At 37.1% G+C, this 5,000-nt stretch overlaps 9 non-coding genes across 9 annotated transcripts in view; all 9 read left to right on the forward strand.

The window, feature by feature from the left end:
• Window positions 1-22, forward strand: part of LOC137597527 (5S ribosomal RNA) — a 119-nt gene extending 97 nt beyond the window's left edge. Inside the window, exon 1 of the ribosomal RNA XR_011035896.1 lies at window positions 1-22. This exon is cut by the window's left edge and continues 97 nt beyond it. This is a non-coding gene — a ribosomal RNA (5S ribosomal RNA).
• Window positions 23-420: 398 nt separating this feature from the next.
• LOC137597528 (5S ribosomal RNA) lies at window positions 421-539 on the forward strand. The gene has a single exon (XR_011035897.1). It is a non-coding gene; the product is annotated as a 5S ribosomal RNA (ribosomal RNA).
• Window positions 540-1,005: 466 nt separating this feature from the next.
• On the forward strand, window positions 1,006-1,124 carry LOC137597529 (5S ribosomal RNA). The gene has a single exon (XR_011035898.1). It is a non-coding gene; the product is annotated as a 5S ribosomal RNA (ribosomal RNA).
• A 478-nt stretch (window positions 1,125-1,602) lies between these two features.
• Window positions 1,603-1,721, forward strand: LOC137597530 (5S ribosomal RNA). Its single transcript, XR_011035899.1, has one exon. It is a non-coding gene; the product is annotated as a 5S ribosomal RNA (ribosomal RNA).
• Window positions 1,722-2,175: 454 nt separating this feature from the next.
• Window positions 2,176-2,294, forward strand: LOC137597531 (5S ribosomal RNA). Its single transcript, XR_011035900.1, has one exon. It is a non-coding gene; the product is annotated as a 5S ribosomal RNA (ribosomal RNA).
• Window positions 2,295-2,784: 490 nt separating this feature from the next.
• LOC137597532 (5S ribosomal RNA) lies at window positions 2,785-2,903 on the forward strand. Its single transcript, XR_011035901.1, has one exon. It is a non-coding gene; the product is annotated as a 5S ribosomal RNA (ribosomal RNA).
• Window positions 2,904-3,285: 382 nt separating this feature from the next.
• On the forward strand, window positions 3,286-3,404 carry LOC137597533 (5S ribosomal RNA). Its single transcript, XR_011035902.1, has one exon. It is a non-coding gene; the product is annotated as a 5S ribosomal RNA (ribosomal RNA).
• Window positions 3,405-3,958: 554 nt separating this feature from the next.
• On the forward strand, window positions 3,959-4,077 carry LOC137597534 (5S ribosomal RNA). Its single transcript, XR_011035903.1, has one exon. It is a non-coding gene; the product is annotated as a 5S ribosomal RNA (ribosomal RNA).
• Window positions 4,078-4,575: 498 nt separating this feature from the next.
• On the forward strand, window positions 4,576-4,694 carry LOC137597535 (5S ribosomal RNA). Its single transcript, XR_011035904.1, has one exon. It is a non-coding gene; the product is annotated as a 5S ribosomal RNA (ribosomal RNA).
• Window positions 4,695-5,000: the final 306 nt, after the last annotated feature.

Raw genomic sequence — 5,000 nt, forward strand, 5'->3', positions numbered from 1 at the left:
GGAATACCAGGTGCCGTAAGCTTTTTCTTTTTCTGTCCCCCCGCCAGCAGAGGGCGTTTGGAAGGAAAGACAGACGAGTCAAGTTGTTTCATGAGCTAAAGTTGTATTGAATAAAAGTTTGATGAATGAATTGATTGAATGATGAAATGAAATTGATCCCAGAGAAAAGTAAAAATGTTGTTGTATAAGTTAGGGCTGACTAGCAATGACTTTTGTATGAATACTATCTATGTATCTATCTATCTATGTATGTATCTATCTATCTATCTATGTATGTATGTATCTATCTATCTATCTATCTATCTATCTATCTATCTATCTATCTATGCATCTATACATCTATGCATGCATGTATGTATTGAAGCAAGCTATGTGTGTGCCATTCCACCTTTATATAGGGTTTTTTTGACCAGTATGGTTGCTTACGGCCATACCACTCTGAACACGCCCGATCTCGTCCGATCTCGGAAGCTAAGCAGAGTCGGGCCTGGTTAGTACTTGGATGGGAGACCGCCTGGGAATACCAGGTGCCGTAAGCTTTTTCTTTTTCTGTCCCCCCGCCAGCAGAGGGCGTTTGGAAGGAAAGACAGACGAGTCAAGTTGTTTCATGAGCTAAAGTTGTATTGAATAAAAGTTTGATGAATGAATTGATTGAATGATGAAATGAAATTGATCCCAGAGAAAAGTAAAAATGTTGTTGTATAAGTTAGGGCTGACTAGCAATGACTTTTGTATGAATACTATCTATGTATCTATCTATCTATCTATCTATCTATCTATCTATCTATCTATCTATCTATCTATCTATCTATCTATCTATCTATCTATCTATGTATGTATGTATCTATCTATCTATGTATGTATGTATCTATCTATCTATCTATCTATCTATCTATCTATCTATCTATCTATGCATCTATACATCTATGCATGCATGTATGTATTGAAGCAAGCTATGTGTGTGCCATTCCACCTTTATATAGGGTTTTTTTGACCAGTATGGTTGCTTACGGCCATACCACTCTGAACACGCCCGATCTCGTCCGATCTCGGAAGCTAAGCAGAGTCGGGCCTGGTTAGTACTTGGATGGGAGACCGCCTGGGAATACCAGGTGCCGTAAGCTTTTTCTTTTTCTGTCCCCCCGCCAGCAGAGGGCGTTTGGAAGGAAAGACAGACGAGTCAAGTTGTTTCATGAGCTAAAGTTGTATTGAATAAAAGTTTGATGAATGAATTGATTGAATGATGAAATGAAATTGATCCCAGAGAAAAGTAAAAATGTTGTTGTATAAGTTAGGGCTGACTAGCAATGACTTTTGTATGAATACTATCTATGTATCTATCTATCTATGTATCTATCTATCTATCTATCTATCTATCTATCTATCTATCTATCTATCTATCTATCTATCTATCTATCTATGTATGTATCTATCTATCTATCTATCTATCTATCTATCTATCTATCTATCTATCTATCTATCTATCTATCTATCTATCTATCTATCTATGCATCTATACATCTATGCATGCATGTATGTATTGAGGCAAGCTATGTGTGTGCCATGCCACCTTTATATAGGGTTTTTTTGACCAGTATAGTTGCTTACGGCCATACCACTCTGAACACGCCCGATCTCGTCCGATCTCGGAAGCTAAGCAGAGTCGGGCCTGGTTAGTACTTGGATGGGAGACCGCCTGGGAATACCAGGTGCCGTAAGCTTTTTCTTTTTCTGTCCCCCCGCCAGCAGAGGGCGTTTGGAAGGAAAGACAGACGAGTCAAGTTGTTTTATGAGCTAAAGTTGTATGTAATAAAAGTTTGATGAATGAATTGATTGAATGATGAAATGAAATTGATCCCAGAGAAAAGTAAAAATGTTGTTGTATAAGTTAGGGCTGACTAGCAATGACTTTTGTATGAATACTATCTATGTATCTATCTATCTATGTATGTATCTATCTATCTATCTATCTATGTATGTATCTATCTATCTATCTATCTATCTATCTATCTATCTATCTATCTATCTATCTATGTATCTATCTATCTATCTATCTATCTATCTATCTATCTATCTATCTATGCATCTATACATCTATGCATGCATGTATGTATTGAAGCAACCTATGTGTGTGCCATGCCACCTTTATATAGGGTTTTTTTGACCAGTATAGTTGCTTACGGCCATACCACTCTGAACACGCCCGATCTCGTCCGATCTCGGAAGCTAAGCAGAGTCGGGCCTGGTTAGTACTTGGATGGGAGACCGCCTGGGAATACCAGGTGCCGTAAGCTTTTTCTTTTTCTGTCCCCCCGCCAGCAGAGGGCGTTTGGAAGGAAAGACAGACGAGTCAAGTTGTTTTATGAGCTAAAGTTGTATGTAATAAAAGTTTGATGAATGAATTGATTGAATGATGAAATGAAATTGATCCCAGAGAAAAGTAAAAATGTTGTTGTATAAGTTAGGGCTGACTAGCAATGACTTTTGTATGAATACTATCTATGTATCTATCTATCTATGTATCTATCTATCTATCTATCTATCTATCTATCTATCTATCTATCTATGTATCTATCTATCTATGTATGTATCTATCTATCTATCTATCTATCTATCTATCTATCTATCTATCTATCTATCTATCTATCTATGTATGTATCTATCTATCTATCTATCTATCTATCTATCTATGCATCTATACATCTATGCATGCATGTATGTATTGAAGCAAGCTATGTGTGTGCCATGCCACCTTTATATAGGGTTTTTTTGACCAGTATAGTTGCTTACGGCCATACCACTCTGAACACGCCCGATCTCGTCCGATCTCGGAAGCTAAGCAGAGTCGGGCCTGGTTAGTACTTGGATGGGAGACCGCCTGGGAATACCAGGTGCCGTAAGCTTTTTCTTTTTCTGTCCCCCCGCCAGCAGAGGGCGTTTGGAAGGAAAGACAGACGAGTCAAGTTGTTTTATGAGCTAAAGTTGTATGTAATAAAAGTTTGATGAATGAATTGATTGAATGATGAAATGAAATTGATCCCAGAGAAAAGTAAAAATGTTGTTGTATAAGTTAGGGCTGACTAGCAATGACTTTTGTATGAATACTATCTATGTATCTATCTATCTATGTATCTATCTATCTATCTATCTATGTATGTATCTATCTATCTATCTATCTATCTATCTATCTATGCATCTATACATCTATGCATGCATGTATGTATTGAAGCAAGCTATGTGTGTGCCATGCCACCTTTATATAGGGTTTTTTTGACCAGTATAGTTGCTTACGGCCATACCACTCTGAACACGCCCGATCTCGTCCGATCTCGGAAGCTAAGCAGAGTCGGGCCTGGTTAGTACTTGGATGGGAGACCGCCTGGGAATACCAGGTGCCGTAAGCTTTTTCTTTTTCTGTCCCCCCGCCAGCAGAGGGCGTTTGGAAGGAAAGACAGACGAGTCAAGTTGTTTTATGAGCTAAAGTTGTATGTAATAAAAGTTTGATGAATGAATTGATTGAATGATGAAATGAAATTGATCCCAGAGAAAAGTAAAAATGTTGTTGTATAAGTTAGGGCTGACTAGCAATGACTTTTGTATGAATACTATCTATGTATCTATCTATCTATGTATGTATCTATCTATCTATCTATCTATGTATGTATCTATCTATCTATCTATCTATCTATCTATCTATCTATCTATCTATCTATCTATGTATCTATCTATCTATGTATCTATCTATCTATCTATCTATCTATCTATCTATCTATCTATCTATCTATCTATCTATCTATCTATCTATCTATCTATCTATCTATCTATCTATGTATGTATCTATCTATCTATCTATCTATCTATCTATGCATCTATACATCTATGCATGCATGTATGTATTGAAGCAAGCTATGTGTGTGCCATGCCACCTTTATATAGGGTTTTTTTGACCAGTATAGTTGCTTACGGCCATACCACTCTGAACACGCCCGATCTCGTCCGATCTCGGAAGCTAAGCAGAGTCGGGCCTGGTTAGTACTTGGATGGGAGACCGCCTGGGAATACCAGGTGCCGTAAGCTTTTTCTTTTTCTGTCCCCCCGCCAGCAGAGGGCGTTTGGAAGGAAAGACAGACGAGTCAAGTTGTTTCATGAGCTAAAGTTGTATTTAATAAAAGTTTGATGAATGAATTGATTGAATGATGAAATGAAATTGATCCCAGAGAAAAGTAAAAATGTTGTTGTATAAGTTAGGGCTGACTAGCAATGACTTTTGTATGAATACTATCTATGTATCTATCTATCTATCTATCTATCTATGTATCTATCTATCTATCTATCTATCTATCTATCTATCTATCTATCTATCTATCTATCTATCTATCTATCTATCTATCTATCTATCTATCTATCTATCTATCTATCTATCTATCTATCTATCTATCTATGTATGTATCTATCTATCTATCTATCTATCTATCTATCTATGCATCTATACATCTATGCATGCATGTATGTATTGAAGCAAGCTATGTGTGTGCCATTCCACCTTTATATAGGGTTTTTTTGACCAGTATAGTTGCTTACGGCCATACCACTCTGAACACGCCCGATCTCGTCCGATCTCGGAAGCTAAGCAGAGTCGGGCCTGGTTAGTACTTGGATGGGAGACCGCCTGGGAATACCAGGTGCCGTAAGCTTTTTCTTTTTCTGTCCCCCCGCCAGCAGAGGGCGTTTGGAAGGAAAGACAGACGAGTCAAGTTGTTTCATGAGCTAAAGTTGTATTTAATAAAAGTTTGATGAATGAATTGATTGAATGATGAAATGAAATTGATCCCAGAGAAAAGTAAAAATGTTGTTGTATAAGTTAGGGCTGACTAGCAATGACTTTTGTATGAATACTATCTATGTATCTATCTATCTATCTATCTATCTATCTATCTATCTATCTATCTATCTATGTATGTATCTATCTATCTATCTATCTATCTATCTATCTATCTATC

Source organism: Antennarius striatus, chromosome 6 (assembly GCF_040054535.1).
Source record: "Antennarius striatus isolate MH-2024 chromosome 6, ASM4005453v1, whole genome shotgun sequence".
NCBI lineage: Eukaryota > Metazoa > Chordata > Actinopteri > Lophiiformes > Antennariidae > Antennarius > Antennarius striatus.